The following is a 21,260-nucleotide window of genomic DNA, read 5'->3' as shown; positions in this document are numbered from 1 at the left end:
AATTAGGTCTAGGCTTCATATTACACGAAGAAAATTTGAATTTTTAAATAAAGAGAAACCTGGAGTTTATTTGATATCCTTTTTACAGGTATTGTCATGAGATTAAACATAGGTTGGGGTCTATTGAAATGGCCGTCCTAATTAGATCTTAAATCTAATCATACTGGTTACCTAGGACAACTGATAAGTGATATGTCCCTTGATCATTCATCCTCCATTACAAACACAGGACACTTATCACAATTTAAAACTCACAAATTTAATTTCAACCTTAATATCTGGTCAGCGCTTTCAGGTGGAAATCTTCAGTGATAGAGAAAGCACTTATGGCCGAGTTTATAATGTTGATGTCGTGGCCATGGTTGGCTTAATTGGTTGTTGTGCTCTCGCAATATTTGCACATTGTCTCATGTTAATCCTATTTATGATAGTGTGTGTCAGGAAGTGAAGTCATAATTATAATTACCTATACTTTGAATTGAATGAGTTATCCCATGGGCCAAGTTTTCAAGCTTTATAGCGAGACAGATCTATATTAGCAGTTTAATTTCTGTTCTTTCTGTACACGACGACAAGTTGTATGACCTGATTAGAGAGATTCACACTCAAGCACAACAGTACACTACAGTTCAGCTTGGCTTTTTTCTTCACTACAATGAAAAAATTAAATTTTCATGTCTGTCTAGGAAAAGTAGACTGTTGTTGTATATAAATCTAATGCCAGGTACACAGCTACAGTTATGTTGCAACTTTCAATACACAACTCTACTCAAATTTAGATATTCTTTGTAGTACCAATGTGATGTACTTATTCGATCAACCAATCGAGTGTACCGAACCTGCAGTATTCTTTCCATGTCTGTCAAACTATCTTCTTTGAGAGGGGAAAAAACCCAAAATACCAGCATTGTGTCTGTCCAGCTGGATGGCTAACATTTACTGCATCCCTTTAATTAAGTAGATGGATGACTGGACAGACAGTTCGCATGTAAGGAGTGTACCAATGTATGCTGTGCAAAATATTGCCTATATAAATTGGTATCAAGTTGGCGTTTCAACCAAACATTACTTCAACTGGTCCAAATACATGTAACTGGAATGAAAACTAATTGTTAAAATTTATTCGCTACTGACAATATAATCGTGCATCTTTCAGACATAATCTCATTGAAATGTATTTTGTTCTTTTGGGTTTTTTTTTTTTACGTTTTTCAGAAGTATGTTAAATTATAAATGACATGTACTGTAGTTTTATTGCTAAGGTACCATATACCCTTAAGGAAAAACCTAAAACATACTAGAATTTCTGTTGTTAAACAACTTTTAATAGTAGAGAAGAAAAGTTGCCAATGCATCCTTGTTTGAAAATTCATGATTTACATTATACAATATTCATCTTTTTTACCAATCCATGGCTACAATTACTATCTATAGGTGTCTGTCTATCCCTTCTTTGTAAACATTGTGTACAAAAAAGTAACTTTTGGAAGTAGAATGTGTCCTAATCCCAAGTACATTCATTGAATTCCTTTGTACAACCATCTCGGTACCAATTCCTGTAAAATAAGGTTTGCCAATTCATATGGGGAATATAAACACTCCAAACAAGTCGAAATGGGGTTTAGATGCGAAATTTGCGCAAAAGGTAATTACCAAGCTACAATTTTGTTGCAAGAAGGAAAAACATAAGATATAAGCAAATGATATAACAGGATTATTTCGTAAACATTCAATGAGAGACCCAATTGTGTTGTCATGGGGACTAGTTTGATGCGGTCAGCAAACAGGTCTTAAAGGCACCTAAGCGTGTCACACAGATTTTAGTGGCGAGCTGCATCTCACCGGAGAAACAATCTGCAAGTGTTTAATTACCAATAATCACAATCTTATTTCTTGTGTCTAAATTCAAATCAATAAATGCTCTATTTTCCTTATTTTGCAGACTAGATTAGCTCACTGATCCCCCAGAGCACGGTATGGAAGTTGACATTTAATTTGGACAAAGAAGTTGACATACATTCAGCCAAGAACAGAGTAGGTATTTTTCAACTTTTGTCTACTTGAAAAACCCAAGATAATTACCAATTAAGACAATTTTATTAAGTATTTTTCTATAGCTATTATTTTCTTTTAGCAAAGTTGAATATTTAAGGGATAATTATACTCCCAACAAAGGTGTTTACAAAGGGTAATTTTATTAGGCAAATACATGACATGTTCTTTGTTTGAGTAGTTCATGGCATTTTTAATAGCTTAGCCCTGGAGAATGCCACCCCACTTAACACTACAGCTAAGGAACAAGAATTAATTTAAACACTTGTACATCTAATAATTAAGGACGTCCCAAACAGAGGCTTTACAAATACATTACATTTTCTTTCTTTAGAGTTTTAAATAGGCTTCTTCAATTTCATGTTCTGGTACTGAGGGGCTCGAGTTTAGAGTGTAAATTTCTCAACGACTTGGATCTGACCCTTGGTGCGAGGTGATGAGAATTTCATGTCAGCTTGAGAATGTATGAACATTATTTGAAAGATGTTGTTTAATTCAGATTTTTGACATTCTCAAAAATCACTAGATTTTCGTCATCGCTAATATCAATCTGTCATAATAGACAAAGAACTTGTTTTATATTAATGAGGTGTCTGCTTTTTCCTGTAAATCTTTGTCAAAAGTTGAGCACAATTATATGAATGATATCATTAAGTAGATGGGTTGTTTTGGTACAAGTCATGGTAATCCTTAGTTATGTACCTAATGAACACCCAATAGTCATACATTTAATTTATAAGGTAAAAAATTAATCATTCTTACAGTGTTTTTCCTGCATTCCACGGTGATATGATTGAAATCCATACCTTGGTAAAAAGACGCATCCTACAAAAAAAAACTCTACAGACGTGATTGATCATTTGATGAGTAAAAATAACTTTCTCATTTATTGTCTGGAATAAACAAAGTGTTAATTGAAATGAACTTAGAACATGTTGTTGACCTTTGTAAGAATACTGTATCATTTCACAGAAGGAATTTTGTGAAAAGATTTTTAACCTTTGTAAACATGTTTTAATGTCTGTAAAAATCATTAATCTCGAAATTTCACAAGTTTAGACAGGTATATCCAATTAGAATTGGAAAATATTCATTATGATAAATTAATTGTAAATATTTGGAAATTTAATCATTTTGAATGTAGAACTAATTTGATAGAAGTGATTAGAGATGATCTCAGTTGTCTGTCGCTACCTGTACTGGGTATAAATGTCATTATATTATTAATAACTAACACGGTACTTTGTAAAACAGTCCTTTAAGACAGGCTGAGAACTTTAAATGAATTTAATTTTTTAAAATTTATGATGACAAATTAAAAAAAAATGTCCTCACATTACCTGTTTACGTTCTGATCGTTATTTAATCAATACCAATAATTTCGGTTTTTTGTTCTGAAATAAGAATTCAAATGGGGATCAAAGCCATCTTAGTTCTGCCCGTGACAGGATTATAAATATTGATTTATCCTCGTACACCAACGGTTCATTAAGACGGGCCTTTTGAACAATCTAATTTCCAAATTCTTGACAGACTTTATACTGTCAAACCATTAAGATATGTGTGTAACGGCTTAGTGAGAATTGTGTTGTACACTATGAAGCACTGATAAGACTAAAGACTTGTGTTGACATGCAGATGAAGAAAAGTAAATAGGGTGCTGGGCTGATCACTCACAAATCACCTAGCTATCAATCCCTTAGTATTGTGTCCTTCTGGTCCTAGGTCAGGGGCTGATCCTAGGGACTCGGAGATTCTGTCTGTCCTAAAGTATTGTACCTATCTGGTCCTAGGTCAAGGGCACATAACTTTAGTCAGCCAATTCAAGTTTGGAGACCAACTTGCACTATTTCTAGTGGGACATGAAGTGACAATATGTGTGTTTATAGCTTCTTCCTGAGACAACTAGAAATTACTGGTAATCGCCACATCTATCTCTCATGATTAAGGGGCAAGTAACTCATTGTAGGGACAATCCTAAGTAGACAACCTTGTCTTCATATTCATTGTTATCAATTCTAACAATCACATTGCATTAGAAGAACAAAAGTTAAAATACAGTGGTACGCTGGTAATGAGAATAAGCATGATACCAATAATTTGGTGGTTTACACACTGATATAATTCATAGAGATTAGTTATATGTGTGTGGTACCCAGGATAGAGAGGTGTATGTGGTACCTAGGATAGAGGGGTGTATGTGGTACCCAGGATAGAGGGGTGTATGTGATCAGACAGGATAGAGGGGTGTGTGTGGTACCCAGGATAGAGAGGTGTATGTGGTACCCAGGATAGAGAGGTGTATGTGGTACCCAGGATAGAGAGGTGTATGTGGTACCCAGGATAGATAGAGGGATGTATGTGGTATCCAGGATAGATAGAGGGGTGTATGTGGTACCCAGGATAGAGAGGTGTATGTGGTACCCAGGATAGAGTGGTGTATGTGGTACCCAGGATAGATAGAGGGGTGTATGTGGTACCCAGGATAAATAAAGGGGTGTATGTGGTACCCAGGATAGATAGAGGGGTGTATGTGGTACCCAGGATAGATAGAGGGGTGTATGTGGTACCCAGGATAGATAGAGGGGTGTATGTGGTACCCAGGATAGATAGAGGGGTGTGTGTGGTACCCAGGATAGATAGAGGGGTGTGTGTGGTACTCAGGATAGAGGGGATGTATGTGGTACCCAGGATAGAGAGAGGGATGTATGTGGTACCCAGGATAGAGAGGTGTATGTGGTACCCAGGATAGATAGAGGGGTGTATGTGGTACCCAGGATAGATAAAGGGGTGTATGTGGTATCCAGGATAGATAGAGGGATGTATGTGGTACCCAGGAAAGAGGGGTGTATGTGGTACCCAGGATAGAGGGGTGTGTGTGGTACTCAGGGAAGAGGTGTGTATGTGGTACTCAGGATAGAGGGATGTATGTGGTACTCAGGATAGAGGGGTGTATGTGGTTAGACAGGATAGAGGGGTGTATGTGGTACCATGGATAGAGGGGTGTATGTGGTTAGACAGGATAGAGGGGTGTATGTGGAACCCAGGATAGAGGGGTGTATGTGGTTAGACAGGATAGAGGGATGTACGTGGAACCCAGGATAGAGGGATGTATGTGGTTAGACAGGATAGAGGGGTGTATGTGGTACCATGGATAGAGGGGTGTATGTGGTTAGACAGGATAGAGGGGTGTATGTGGTACCATGGATAGAGGGGTGTATGTGGTTAGACAGGATAGAGGGGTGTATGTGGTACCCAGGATAGAGGGGTGTATGTGGTTAGACAGGATAGAGGGGTGTATGTGGAACCCAGGATAGAGGGGTGTATGTGGTTAGACAGGATAGAGGGGTGTATGTGGAACCCAGGATAGAGGGGTGTATGTGGTTAGACAGGATAGAGAGGTGTATGTGGTTAGACAGGATAGAGAGGTGTATGTGGTTAGACAGGATAGAGGGGTGTATGGGTATGTGGTAACCAGGATAGAGGGGTGTATCTGGTACCCAGGATAGAGGTGTGTATGTGGTTAGACAGGACAGAGAAGTGTATGTGGTAACCAGGATAGAGGGGTGTATCTGATACCCAGGATAGAGGGGTGTATGTGGTTAGACAGGATAGAGGGGTGTATGTGGAACCCAGGATAGAGGGGTGTATGTGGTCAGACAGGATAGAGGGGTGTGTGTGGTACACAGGATAGAGGGGTGTGTGGTACCCAGGATAGAGGGGTGTATGTGGTACCCAGGATAGAGGGGTGTATGTGGAACCCAGGATAGAGGGGTGTATGTGGTTAGACAGGATAGAGGGATGTACGTGGAACCCAGGATAGAGGGATGTATGTGGTTAGACAGGATAGAGGGGTGTATGTGGTACCATGGATAGAGGGGTGTATGTGGTTAGACAGGATAGAGGGGTGTATGTGGTACCATGGATAGAGGGGTGTATGTGGTTAGACAGGATAGAGGGGTGTATGTGGTACCCAGGATAGAGGGGTGTATGTGGTTAGACAGGATAGAGGGGTGTATGTGGAACCCAGGATAGAGGGGTGTATGTGGTTAGACAGGATAGAGGGGTGTATGTGGAACCCAGGATAGAGGGGTGTATGTGGTTAGACAGGATAGAGAGGTGTATGTGGTTAGACAGGATAGAGAGGTGTATGTGGTTAGACAGGATAGAGGGGTGTATGGGTATGTGGTAACCAGGATAGAGGGGTGTATCTGGTACCCAGGATAGAGGTGTGTATGTGGTTAGACAGGACAGAGAAGTGTATGTGGTAACCAGGATAGAGGGGTGTATCTGATACCCAGGATAGAGGGGTATATGTGGTTAGACAGGATAGAGGGGTGTATCTGGTACCCAGGATAGAGGGGGTGTGTGTGGTTAGACAGTATAGAGGGGTGTATGTGGTTAGACAGTATAGAGGGGTGTATGTGGTTAGACAGTATAAAGGGATGTGTGTGGTACCCAGGATAGAGGGGTTATGTGGTAACCAGGATAGAGGGGTGTATGCGGTACCCAGGATAGAGGGGTGTATGTGGTACCCAGGATAGAGAGGTGTATGTGGTATCCAGGATAGAGGGGTGTATGTGGTACCCAGGATAGAGAGGTGTATGTGGTATCCAGGATAGAGGGGTGTATGTGGTCAGACAGGATAGAGGGGTGTATGTGGTACCCAGGATAGAGGGGTGTATGTGGTACCCAGGATAGAGGGGTGTATGTGGTATCCAGGATAGAGGGGTGTATGTGGTCAGACAGGATAGAGGGGTGTATATGGTACCCAGGATAGAAGGGTGTATGTGGTATCCAGGATAGAGGGGTGTATGTGGTCAGACAGGATAGAAGGGTGTATGTGGTTAGACAGGATAGAGGGGTGTATGTGGAACCCAGGATAGAGGGGTGTATGTGGTACCCAGGATAGAGGGGTGTATGTGGTTAGACAGGATAGAGGGGTGTATGTGGAACCCAGGATAGAGGGGTGTATGTGGTATCCAGGATAGAGGGGTGTATGTGGTCAGACAGGATAGAGGGGTGTATGTGGTACCCCAGATAGAGGGGTGTATGTGGTACCCAGGATAGAGGGGTGTATGTGGTTAGACAGGATAGAGGGGTGTATGTGGAACCCAGGATAGAGGGGTGTATGTGGTCAGACAGGATAGAGGGGTGTGTGTGGTACACAGGATAGAGGGGTGTGTGGTACCCAGGATAGAGGGGTGTATGTGGTACCCAGGATAGAGGGGTGTGTGTGGTACCCAGGATAGAGGTAGGGGGGGGTTTGTGTTACCCAGGATAGAGAGGTGTATGTGGTCAGACAGGATAGACAGGTTTATTTTGTACCCAGGATAGAGGGGTGTATGTGATACCCAGGATAAATTGTATATGTGGTACCCAGGATAAAGTGTATATGTGGTACCCAGGATAGAGGGGTGTGTGTGGTACCCAGGATAAAGTGTATATGTGGTACCCAGGATAAAGTGTATATGTGGTACCCAGGATAAAGTGTATATGTGGTACCCAGGATAAAGTGTATATGTGGTACCCAGGATAAAGTGTAGATGTGGTACCCAGGATAAAGTGTATATGTGGTACCCAGGATAAAGTGTAGATGTGGTACCCAGGATAAAGTGTATATGTGGTACCCAGGATAAAATGTATATGTGGTACCCAGCATAAAGTGTATATGTGATACCCAGGAATTTAGAGTATAGTTAGATTTTCTGTTTTTAAGGACAAATTGTTAATAAATATGATATTTAAAATTGTGATGGAAAGTGATGTATGTAGGTATATTTATTTACTTAATATTTGTTGTTTAAAAGAAGTAATAAAAAAGAAAGCAACTTATGTACTTATAATGTAAATTATACATGTGTGTTTTCAACTGTGAATGAATAGCTACAGGCATCGACAGTTTGTCTTCTCAACGGATCATTACAGAAGTATATCACTCGTAATAGTGCAAATCATGGGCAGATAACCCCGTCACAGATCGTTGTTTCAATTTGATGTGATTAGTGAAAAAAATATGGAGGTTCCCACATGAGCGGTGAAGTGTGTCGATTTGTATCTACCCAGTGTAGTTCAATTTTAATTGTATAAGCTCCAAACCTTGATGAGAGACTAAAAACTTGAAAAATATAATTACTAATGTGATTTGATAAAAGAAAATTGCTATGCATTTAAGTGTGGGAACCGATTTCAAACAACAGTAAGAAATAGCTCATGTTTATGGACAAATGTTTGTGAAAGAAACCCTTGAAAGAAATTTTGTAATTAAAAGACATAAATGAATACATAGAAAGTTTAACTTAAGAATTCTTTTGGAAATAATTACCCTGTATGTAGCTATATAAAGTTTGCATTCCTTTCACGTGTATCATTCATGGGTACTGTAAGTTTGATATCTCCGTTAATTGTCATCATTGAGGTTGGAGTAATTTTTGCCAATAAACCAATTACTACAAAGTTGGAATAAGGTTTCAGATTATTAAAGATATTGGTAGTTCCACAGATATTCTCTTATGGGGGAAATCATTGTCCCTCAATTAGGGAAATAAATTTCTTATTCTCAGAAGATCATCGGGAGAAGTTGTTTGATAAAATATTATACACATGAACTTTGTTTATAAAAAAAAAAAAAAAAAAAATCTTTTCTGTCATAGGACTTGAGAAAAAAACACTCTTTACTGAAATTAGATACGAGAATGTTTTGGTGAAGTTCGATTTTAAATTGATCAAGTCTGCCATATTGAATTTAGAAGAAAGTTATTGTGTGTGGGTTTTTTTCCTGTCTGGTGTTGATCCTCCTGGAGAGAGCTGAATCAGCGATGTATTTACTGAAAGAAGATGCTAAAAGACATGCTGACAAACTTGAACGATTTTGTTACAGTCGTCTATTGATACTAATGATGGAATTTGTATTATAAAATTGTAGATATAATCCTACATATCACCGTCCTGATGACCTCTGTATGGACGGTGTTGAGTACGCTCTTCGCTGTGTACTTTAACTCGAAAAAAGTCACAATTGATACAAAATTATATTTCAAGAATTTATAGAAAATTTCTGTTGTGTTAGAATTTATTAAACATCAATATTATCTTGACTATGAAGTAACCTTAACAATTTTATAAACCAACCTCCCCCACCCCCCACCCCCTCCTATTTTCCACCCCTCTTCCACCCCTTTCCCTCCTTTCAGTGGAATTGTATGGCTCATTTAGGAAAGTGTTAAGAAATATGTAGGTTGTAATAACACAAAAAATATTTGTACTTTCCTTGTGTTAATTTGCACTTTACATAAGACTGATTATATACCTATATATCTACATGACCTCTTTTCAATCTCCTTCATGCTTTAGCTTCGGAGACTCGATCAATAAAGTAACACAAAAAACAGATTTTAATTACAAAAGTGCATTAATTTTATGCGTGTAGATTTAGGAATTATCTTCAGGATTTAGAACAAGAAAAACTTATCTCTAACTTCCCTCGATGTACATTTTTTTCCATCCGAAATTTCTGTGGCTGAGATAAGAAAAATTAAATTCCTTCACACCCACCCTCTTATCATATTTTTGTAGTAAGAGATTAAAATCTGGGTCTAACAAATAAATGGCAAAACTCGTTTGGGTGATTAATAGGGGGAACCGGTGAACTGGGATTTAGTAATTAACACATGGGGCCAGTGGGTACCCAAAGTGAATAAAAAATTCCTCTCAAGTTGGCATTAGGTTCTATGTTTTATGATTTTTGACAAATGCCGGAGCCATTAAATTTGGGAACTGAGTAACTCTATCCTGAGTGATGTTTTGATAACCTGTAGGAGCTGATAAACAGGCTGGGGCACCAACCAGTCAGCAATGCATCACCCCAAGCCTGCTCATTATAATCAGAGGGGCACCAGCATCCCTCACTTCCTCCCCTATCTACCTAGCTAAATAAACAAAGTATATTAATTAGCGTTTTCACATATCTTTACACAAAGCGTCTGGACATAGTGGAAGTAAATATAGGTCACATTACCATGTTCCAAGGTTGAAAAACATAATCATTTCAATCTTAACGAAACTTCGAGACAAAAAACAGATTTCATGTCGTCCCCTTTTCCCTCTTTGAAGTAATCAATATAGACCTGGTCCTAATCATTATGATATCATCCTTCCAAATTCAACACAAATTCCTATCATCAGATGGCGCTATTAAACTGGGACTTTGTTTCTTCCAGACCCTGTGACTTATGGTTCAGTAGCCACACTGATATTGGCCTGCCTCCTAATCATTTGTGGGTGACCTCTCACCTCTCCTATCTCCCTCCAAGGGAGGCAGTCCTCGGAGGCCCTGTCAGGTGGCCTGCTGCTACTTACCATGGTCTCCCTTCTCCCTCAAATTAATCAACACTTTTACTTCATTGTGGTACTACGGGGAGGGCATTGGTATGCATGATGACTAAGAGACAATTTAATTTTAAATACTACAGATTGAGCAGGATCTGACAAAGTCAACATACTTGAACTGCCAAATTATTTCGCATCCAGAAATTATATCAGGATATAACAACAGTGGATTGAACAGAATATTTTTGTAACTGATGAGAACGATTACATGTGATACCTAAAAACTGGACCTGAAAATACTTTTTCTCCTCTTAAATCTGAAATTTCAGTCTGTGAGTAATAAATATTCATCATGTGACAAAATTAAGAAAAATGACAAATGTTGAAATTTTTTTAACATAAAAAGATCACAAAGGAAGGATTTGAAAGTTTTTTCACAATTTAGAGTTTTGACTTTTGATTCCAACTTATAAACTTTGAATAAAAAAAAATTTGATGAAATTCTAAAAAAAAAAAAAAAAAAAATGCAAACGTCAAAATTTGGTGACCACTGTCATTTATCAGCTAATCTTGAATACAATAAGGAAACAGGATGATTTCAAGCTTGAAAATATTTCAGAAACCTTGCATTAAAAGGAACTTTAAAAGTAATTTGTTATATGGTGATTTGGGTTGAATTTAATTTCGTTCAAGAGGCTGTTTCTGATTCCTCTTAAAATGAACCTTTGACATGGACTTTTCTATAAGGACCCAAATTAGATATATTTCCTCATTGATTTTCTTGATCTGAAAACTGTATGTTTGTTTATTGGGCAAATATCTGTTAATGTTAGCGTAGATTGTGTAACACAGTTGTGCCTACGAGGGTAGATAACTACGTAGGAAGGAGTTTCAATTAAGTTAAATACGAATATAAAATATCCATGTATTGTCTATAAATGATTCTCTGTCTGGTTCTGATAAACTCATTAACCATAGTAAACCAAGCCCGATAACAGCTATTAGTATAAAATATCAATGCTATATTGTACTTTTTGTGCGTTCATCAATACATTTTTACTTTAAGATAAATCTATATTTCCACAATCAAGTGTGGTATCCCTGTAGAGTCTTGTATTTATATAGATATGGAGATAGTGTTGTGCACAGCCACACACGTTTACAGGTCACATATTGAATTATCATTATGCATCATCAGAGACGGTATTGATTTTGAATGTCGGTCTTAATTATAACTTAATAATTGATATTAAAATAATTCATAATTCACTGGCGCATCTCTATGTGAAGGAAAAACTGATTAAGCTGGCGGCAGTGGTATTTCTCTGATGTCTTATCAGATGGATACAAGTTATTGTAGCCGTAATTTTTTATTCTTATACACCAGCGTATTTTTTGTACGCCATTTAATGTCGTTAAATCAAAGAAAACCTCACTATTGTGGTGGCAGAACGGCATGAAATTTGAAAAGCATTTAGGCATGTAGGAACGCACATGTCCGAAGATTTAGTCTCTGAAAATTAGAACTCTTTCCTTTTATTACCAGTACGCTACAAAGAGATATTCTATAAATCTTCACAAAATCTACAAGTGAGTTATGATTTGGGTAACTTTTGCTCCGTCGGTGCTATCAAAACTATACTGGGAAAATTATTATGAAATAGTTATGTTCTCGGCAGTCTAGAACTACAGTTTTATGGGGGTACATGCCAAAACACTTCCAAAACTTTTATGTATGACCCCCTGCTTGCAAGCAATAAGTATTTGAAAATTTTTGAAGAACATATATATCCATCCATTGGCTGCCTCGTTATCTCCATAAATCTCTGGAGTTGTAGGTAATTTTATGGAGAGGTTATACCAGGAGTTGGTGATCACTTTCGCAGGTGTGGTAACACATAGCATTGGGCCCCTGGGTGATTGTGTTTGTCTGTTGATCTCACTGCCCCACTCCTCTACTAATCTATCCATTTATTCTCCATGTGACTAAACAACCACTTTCTGATAACTTTAATAAATATGCAGTCTTATTAGTGACTTATTGATTTCTCTTCACCGTCGGTATGTCACCCTCCGTCTCCAGTCACAAAAATAACGCACCACTTGGAGGCAACGGAGAAACACTCTTTTGACACGAAAAGACGGGATAATTGGGAGCTGGAGTTAGTTAATCCCTTTCACTATAGGAGGCGACTAGCACCCGTTACCAGAGGAAATTTGATGCATTTTTTTTCTTTACTTGATGGTGGAGACCTATAATTAATAGACCTGATCACAGGGAGTGTTTCCAGATGATTGTGGAGGGTAGATGCTATACCTATAGCTAGAAAGTCAGTGCCCCTGTCTGGAACGCTGATACGGATAAACATTTTTTTTTTCTTTTCTGTCAACTTCTAATTTAGAAATTAAAAAAGAAAAAACTTTCCAGCTACCACTTAAACGACTGGTACAGATGTATAGCAGGAATGTTAATTACGGCTGTTCTAATGGCCATTAAACACTGAAGGTCCACAACCAGTAAAGTCGGAAAAATTGGGTTTGTGTGCGGACATAAATAAATTTAAAACACCACAGCAAATGGCTGGTTATACACATGTTGTCCTGGTGATAGTAAGATCTAATCCAGCCCTTAACACCATGTCGGGAGACGTCAGACAGTGAAAACAAAATATTGGGATGAAGTAATGAAATCAGTTTAAAGGAATTATCATCAGCCGTGCAATGCTTTGAATGGCTGATGGTAACAAAGGGCAGTGCTAGCCACAGACAAGTTTAGAGAAAAATTAGAGGTGGTGGCAAAATACATTAGAAGGCCTTGTGACCATGTAGTAGTAGTAGTAGCTACAGCCTCCCATGTTGAAGCAGTTAATGAGTGATTTGTCTGTGGGTCATAATTACCATAGATCTCCAGTGACACAAAGTGGGGCCTCCCTCTCAAATCACTTCATTAAATTCCCATACAGCTGCTGGACTCAGCTAGCACAGATTGCAGTGAGGGGCAGGCTTTCTTAATTTGACTTATTCCAATCAAGTTTTACCAAATTATGTTTCCATGCTAATCTGTGTGGTGATGGTTAGAGATTGGTTGGCTACCACCACGACCAAGGCTAAGTCAGTCGGCCTCTGTAGCATGGTCAGGCAAGACATAGCTATTCATATCTCACTATAATGCTTAATTCACCTCTGTTTTTTTCTTTAACAAAACAAACGTTCTAGCACTGTATGGAGCTGATAATCATCGGTAACACTAGGTGCTTTACACATCCGCCTATATAGTTATCTATATACGTATATACCACACAACAGCGGATATATTTCACTGATCAATGTTTTACTGGTCAAAAGACAGAAGTGTTTTGTGTTATGGATGTCGAAATTAAGGATGTAGCCCTACCACTGGAGGATAATTAACAAAGGGAGACGAGAGCTGGAGAACACTGCCTGTTGGATGGACCTCCCCCTGTCTGTTAGGCCACGGCAACACAACTGGCCAGTTGTACAGTGTCTAGTGAGTGAGCACCGACCCTTTCAGGGTTTCTCCCCGCTACTAGGGAGAAAGTTAAGATTATCGGTCCATCAAATTATATCTGGAGGTGCTAATCTGTTCAGCTTGAAAGTGGGTCAGCAAAAACAGTAAATGGATGTACTGTGGACAAGTGTGTATCCCAGCGCTGGTGTATATGGACTGTGTTCCCTCTCTATGGTAAGGAGTCCTACGTATATTTTATACTTTTTGTAGACTTTTCACATGATATTTTTTAATTATTATTAAGGGTTTTTTTACAGTTTATCTAGTCTCTGTCATTGAACTTGTTTATTTATTTATTTATTTTTCGGTGGTTTAGAGTGTCACATGGGTAGTTCTTGTCCTAGGTAAAGTAGTGGATGGTCATTTGACCCCAAGGTGAGACCTTCGGAATTTGCTTGGGGATTAGGAGATGATCTGATTTTATCAGCAGAACTTGCAAACAGACATTTAGCTATTGTCTGTGGGTATTTTATATCTGGCTAACTAGACACATCATTAAGACCCTTGTATTTCACCTTAGGGTACATTTAGTCCTTGAATATTGTTTTCTTTGTAAAATACTCGGTGGATTTTCTTTTTTTAAATGACCATTAATCTAGCTGTCCTTTTGATCACAGTGTCTGTCATATAGCTTTATAACCATTTCCACAATTCCTCTTGTCTGAATGTTTGTATCTGTAAACACTAAGATAAAATAAGGTCCAGGCCCTAATGAATTAGTTTGGGAGTGACTGGTAGATACATCAGAAAGGGACACAGGTTCTGTCCTCAGCTTAATTAATAAGTCTGCTAGCATAACCAAGGAATGGAGCACCAAACCTTTTCAGCTGTCACACAAGTTTTGAAAGCCTTGATTGAGCAAATTTCCCATCAGGCTCTAACTGACATGGCCTTTTTGCATCACTGGGGTGACCAAACACCAATCAATACTAGCTGCCCCTTACACATTCAACTTAATTAAAAATGGTGAGTGATACTGTGTAAATGGTTTATAATCCCGTCCGTGCCACTGACAGATCCAAGAGAGGGATCACCCTCGGGAACCCATTTCCTGTACCCTGTTATTTTTTACATACACGATATTGTTTGTTTGGAACTTGATATAAATAATAAATATGTGTAATTATGTTGTTTGAAGATCTACCAACACTCCATAAATCACTTTATCATTTTCCACGGTTGGTTTAGCCCTAAAGAATAATTTCCTTTAAAATTTTAATTTTCATGTCCATTTTTCATTCTTTTTTAAGTGCACTTGCATCAGTTATATCAAAACTGGCTATTTTCAGCTGAAATATTGCTTTCTTTAGGTTTGGTTAAAACAAACTATGGATCTAATTTCAGTTGATCAAAGGGATTTTTTCTAAAATCTGTTCCTAAAAATTCACAGCTTATGATATGATAGTTTCAAGCTTTGACATTTAAACTTTTCAAGGCAATTTTGAAAGCTTGATGTAATGGGTTTTATGAAAACTTTGGAAGGCAAATTAAATCCGAATTATTTATTCGTCAAAATTTAATTTGCAGTTATAGAAATTCCACTATGATCCTGAAATACTAAAAAGTTTGTTTAATGGTTGGACGTTGCATTGACACTTGGAAGCTTTCGTTTTCTTTATCAAATTTTGACCCCAGGAGGCCTGTAAATTCTATAACATTTTTGTGGATGAAACAACCTTCCCATTACAATTACTTTAATCCTGTTAGATTGCCTAATTTCGTATTCAGATATATTTCACTTTTTATCCCAGATGCAAATTCCAATTTATATCCTACTTAGCCGATTTAACATTGGACAATGCCCTACCTGAATGACTGGGAAACCCTGCGGACGTTTTGAAAGAAGAGGATGAATCTTTTCATACATTGAGTCTGTAAATGGTTTTCTAGCTAAATCCAACTGTGAACTGTTTAAGGGAAATGGATCTTTTTTAATTATCAACTACAAGAAAGCTAACACAGGTAACTTGTTCTCAGGTATGACTGCATTAAGAGGCTGGACCATGTGTTCCAGACAAACTGTTACCAAACCATTGGTAACCAAATGGCTCGTCTGACACAGTCCTAAATGACAAATTTATTGATTATTCAAATGTTTCTTTTTTTTATTGTATAAATCATAAATACTTGAAGTTATTAATTCAGAGGACTTTCTAAAATATTCACAAACTGCTAACCTTTAATCGTTTTATCATAAGTAAGAGAATTCATTAGTTTCCTTTCATGAAAGGTGACAAATGACACATCTGGTGTTTGGTAGATGGTACTGGATCATAATAGAAAGCTCGGCAGCTAAATCAGGGATAAAACATGGCTTATAGCAATTAATATATGACTCAAAACAAAAAAAAATCTGTTCAATCAATAACATAGATTAAATTTAGCATATAACAGAGGCCGCACACATTCAAAGGTAATTATCAACTGTAGCTCGCACACACCGGCTGGCTTTTGTTTGTCTAGAATTTATACCTGGCATTAATTGAAGGTAAGAAAGATTAACAATAGCTTCATTTATAATCAGGGTAGGTGGAAATTAGACTGTACTAATCTTTTGTGTAATCATTGATAACGAACAAGACCAAACTCGCCCTTATGGTAATGAGTTAATTAAGGTGTATAGAGGTAGGCTTTAGATAGCATGCAAACATCAAAGGTGTCCATGCACTTAGTCACATTTATATTCGTGTGGAAAACAAAAAATTGTACAAGGTAACAGTTATCTGGCCATTCACCTGGTGAGGGTATCCTCGATCTGTGTTCTTCACTGGTGTGGCAGAGGCTGGCACATGGGGGAGGGGAGATAACCCAGGATTAACCCTGTACACAGATTTTCTGAACTGGCTTTTTTCTATATTTTAATGGGTTAGTTTTGGTTATTTTTAGTGTTGTTTAATATTTGAAGAATGATGAATGAATAGAAGATTTGAGACATTAACTGATGGAATTGCCACAATCAGTCACGGGACACTTGCTCTCTGTGCTAATAAAACTAGAATTTACTCAGTCATATGAAATATCACATATAAGAATCATTGTGGTACGGTAAGTGCCTTGAACTTTCGATAGCCCCTACTTTTATATAAAAAATTATATTTTCTATATCAATGCAATATTAAGTTAGTCTGTGTATAAATATCTTTTTGACATGAATTAGGTGATATTCCTCTTAATGTTAAATTAATCCTGAGCTCCTTTGTAGTCTATTGTTTCTCCAGATCTGTAGAATATTTACCGTGTAATAAGTTCACCTGATAATCAACACTGCACCTGTGGGACAAATCTTCAGTTTTTTTTTTTTTTTTACAACAATTAACAATTTTTAAACTTAGGTCATGCAGAGATTTTGTTTAATGTTAAGGCTAACTTAATAGATCCCAAACAATCTCGACTTTTCATCAAAATTTTTTCATACTGTAGAAGTCAGCCCTTATCGAGATGGCATCTATGTGATGGGTTACAGGAGCTAACAAAGAATTAAAAAATAATCGCTAAAAGCATTCCACCACATATGACATTAGATTTGATACGTTTCAAACACAATGTAGTGACTTATGAACCTAGTTCATCACAGTGAATACGACTGCATTCTTTTTGGGGCTCATATTTATAACTTCTCAATTCATTTTAAAATGGTGTGACACATTCTAATTAAAACATGTTTAATTATTGATAAAATGAGATTAAAATAAAAACTTTCTCTTTTTTTTTTTTTTTTTTATATAAATTTTGATTATTAATCATTTGTAAACATCTTGTGTTGTAAACAGAATAATTAATAGATGTACAATTTCATTCAATATTTTGTATAAGTCCTCCACCAGAACAAAAAAATTGCTTTCAAGCTGTAATCAGGTACAAACGTACCAATGAAATATAATGTGAAAATAACAAAAATCAGTCAGAATAAATTAAAGGAATCTTTCTTTTCTTCTTTGATATGAAAGACTACTGAATAAAAAAAACTTTAAAAGATATCACTTTCAATGGCCACGATAAGAAAGGGGTAAAACAGGGTATAGATCGAGTCTACAAGCACCTGTTGGCCTCCGTAAAGTCATAAATCTGCTGGTTGGTAGTGTACCCCTACCGGAGACCGACCCTGACACTATCTCCACACCGAGTCATACCCACATAGTTTTGTGGGCTGTTTTAACACCTCGGTTCCATATCAACTTTTTTCATTACATTTATGAGACGCTGTGCTGTATGAGAAACCCGAAATATTTGTCTTATCAAAGTATATTTTACAACAGATACACAATACATACTTGTTGGTAGTAACATGAAGTTTCAACAAGATTAAGGGATACCATTTCATAATCATTAAAGACACATTAGCTACAGGCCAATAAGATCTATTTAGAAGTAGTGACCAGTAACAGATGAGATACCTTTGATATCAACAGACTGAGAGTACGTTCGTAAAATTTCATTAAAACTGTTTATTTGTACATATACACTATTATGCCGTGCAAGAATGAACTTACTCTTCCAAAAAATTTTTGAACTTTTCTTAAAAGATTTTTCTGAAAAAGAGTCACTGAACCTGCCAATTTTTTTTTCTTTGCTAGATTTATTTGTGTTAAAAATTTTGATTTTGATAGATTTAATTATGAGGTTCTATGGAATAGACAACTTTGAAATGTTAAAGTTGAAGCTATGAATTTTATAGCCAATGATAGGTAAATGCTTTGTGCCAATGTTCATAAATTTTAATTAATTTCCTTGTAAAATGAAATAGAACTTTTTTAAAAAGAATATCTGGAATATTCATACAGATCAACATATTAATTTCATCAGAAAAAATACTAGAAAATCCAGTTCAAGTTTTAAAAAAATACAAATAAAAAATTGAGTGTAATTGAATCTGTCTGTAAAATTACAAATGCCAGCGTATCTAAAATAAATTATTTGTAACAGGTATCAAATTGATATGAGACCACTTATATGGTGGTACTAGCAGGAAGCTGTCTCATACAGAGATATTGACGGTATTGTTTGGTTCAACATCAGCCTGGTGTAAAAGATATTCATTGTTTTATGTGTAAAGGAGAGGTTACGTAAGATTTCACAAACACAGGTATTTTCTGTCAGTACTTATTCTGTCGCCATCCAGGTGAGACCGGTAGCAATTCTTCCTCCATTTTAGAAGTTACTGAAATGCCATTTTCCCCTATGGCTTTAAAGGTAATTCTGACAGCGGCTATTGTTGTCCAAGAATGGCCTTAACTATTATTTTTCCATTATCTTTGTCTTGTTGTGTAAAAGTGATCTCGCGTGCCATTTAATTTTTCTGATTATATCATTAGCAGACACCCATAGCCTTTATATCTCTTGGTCACATCTCATTCAATTAACCAATGACAGTCATTTTCCTTTTTTAAGAAGCTTTATAGTAGATACGCTTGGAATTGAAGTGGTATGTTACCCTGTAACTGGCTTCCCAACATTGTTTTCTATGAAAAGATTTGTGCAACGTGATTAAGTTGTTTGTGACATATATTCTTTGTCTGAATACTTCTGGAACAGCTCTATACCATTTACAAAGACCCTGTCTGGATTTTTTTTTTTTTTTTTAGACAGAGTGGGGCAGCAAGACTTGATTTTTAATTACAACGCAATATGTTGCAGAAAAATGCATATAATTATTTTTATTTACATTTTAATGATTTCAAAGATAAAACTTTCACACACCGCATAATGAAAGTTTCTCTGTATGAATATGTATACAACTCGCCTCAGTGCCAAATGGTTCCTCTCTCACACACACAGGCCTGGAATAATTATAATTAAATGAGAATTTGTGTATATGTATATACCAGAATTGATTAGGACAGATAAACTTAATGAAGAGTAATTGGCAGTCTTCAAAGCAGGCTGTCCCAATTGAAGTAGTAGATTTGGTGATAAGTTTAGAATTCATAACAAAGTCGGAAAAATAACTTTTATGTGAAGGAGTTTAATGTTTCATGTGAAAATTGTTTAGGGGTCCAGCTATCAGGCAGGGTTGTGATTAAGCGCTGGGAGTACCCTATTCTAACAGAATTCTGCTATAAAAGTCAGTAGTAATTAAATCCTGGATCCTGGACTCCTCTACTAACATATACAATTAACACATGGGAAGATTGCACAAGGCCAAGAAGGCAATGGAGAAGGAATGTTCTAAGTATGAAGCTGATGAGGGGTCAAAAAGTCAGACAACCTACCGGATAACTGGACTCTAATCATCTTTAATTTCATCAGCCACGAAAAAATAAACAGGGAGTGACAAGGCTTCAGCTTCCATTTGTTTCAAGAGATTAAAAATTCACCCAATGCCTAGAGGTCGATTGCCGCCCAAATCTTACACAAAGAGTAGGATTAATTGGATACCAGCAATATTTAATAAGCTCTGCACTTCCTTCTTAATTAATTCCTATGGCCCAACATCCACAGCATTTCTTACTAACGCTTTCTTCCTGGCAGATTTTATGCTTGGTCACAATCATAGTTATACCAGTAAGGGCACTTTCCATTGCTCACAATCAATAGGAGAGATATATTTTATGAGTGAGGTCTTTGAAGTTTCTGTATAAGACTGGTAATTACAATTACAACTTATCTTCTCAACCATGATCAAGTAGAATTAAGGAACTGAAATAAGGCACGACATCTCAACTATGAAACTGAAGCCGTCAAAAAACGATAAAATTCTCCTCTTAAAAACCATGGAGCTCTATAATAAAGTGTCCATTTTCAAAGTGTTTTGTGATCATTAAGCTTATGAATAGAAAAGAAAGATTTTTAAATTAGAACATCCTGCCCTGTAGTAATGATGGATAACCATGGCTAGTCCCTGGTTAGGACTGTACATGGTTGTAAATCACATCCAACCTTCCATATGCCCGTGAATAATTAAAACCACTAAACAAGGACCTATCGGATCAAAACCTCGTTAAAAACATCAAATGAAAACACTTGTCCTCATTAAGGCCAAAATTTTATTTAGCGTGTTTACAAAAGAGGAGGTAGGGATGAATTACAGGGGTGTGTTTCTTTGGCCCCTCCATAACTCATAGCCCATCCATCTTACTCTCACAATGGGATCCAAAAACAGTTTTCAAATTTCAGAGTTAATTTATTTGTAAAGTACTCTAGCAGAACTAATTATTGCCTGGATGTCAGAAGGGAGAAAAATATTGTGATCAGAACAGGAGAAATGACATATTATCACTGTCTACAAGCGGTCATGGCTTGATTAACCTTCCAAATGACTTCTGCAGTCCTACATCCTTCTCCTCTGTAAATTTGTCATCACCAGACTATGGGAAAATTTGGATGAAAAAGTTGTTGCAGCAGTACTCTCAAC

This window comes from Ylistrum balloti, unplaced genomic scaffold, assembly GCF_031769215.1.
Source record: "Ylistrum balloti isolate Yb309-2 unplaced genomic scaffold, AGI_CSIRO_Ybal_v1 Utg369908, whole genome shotgun sequence".
Classification (NCBI taxonomy): domain Eukaryota; kingdom Metazoa; phylum Mollusca; class Bivalvia; order Pectinida; family Pectinidae; genus Ylistrum; species Ylistrum balloti.
This window is presented reverse-complemented; position numbering follows the sequence as displayed.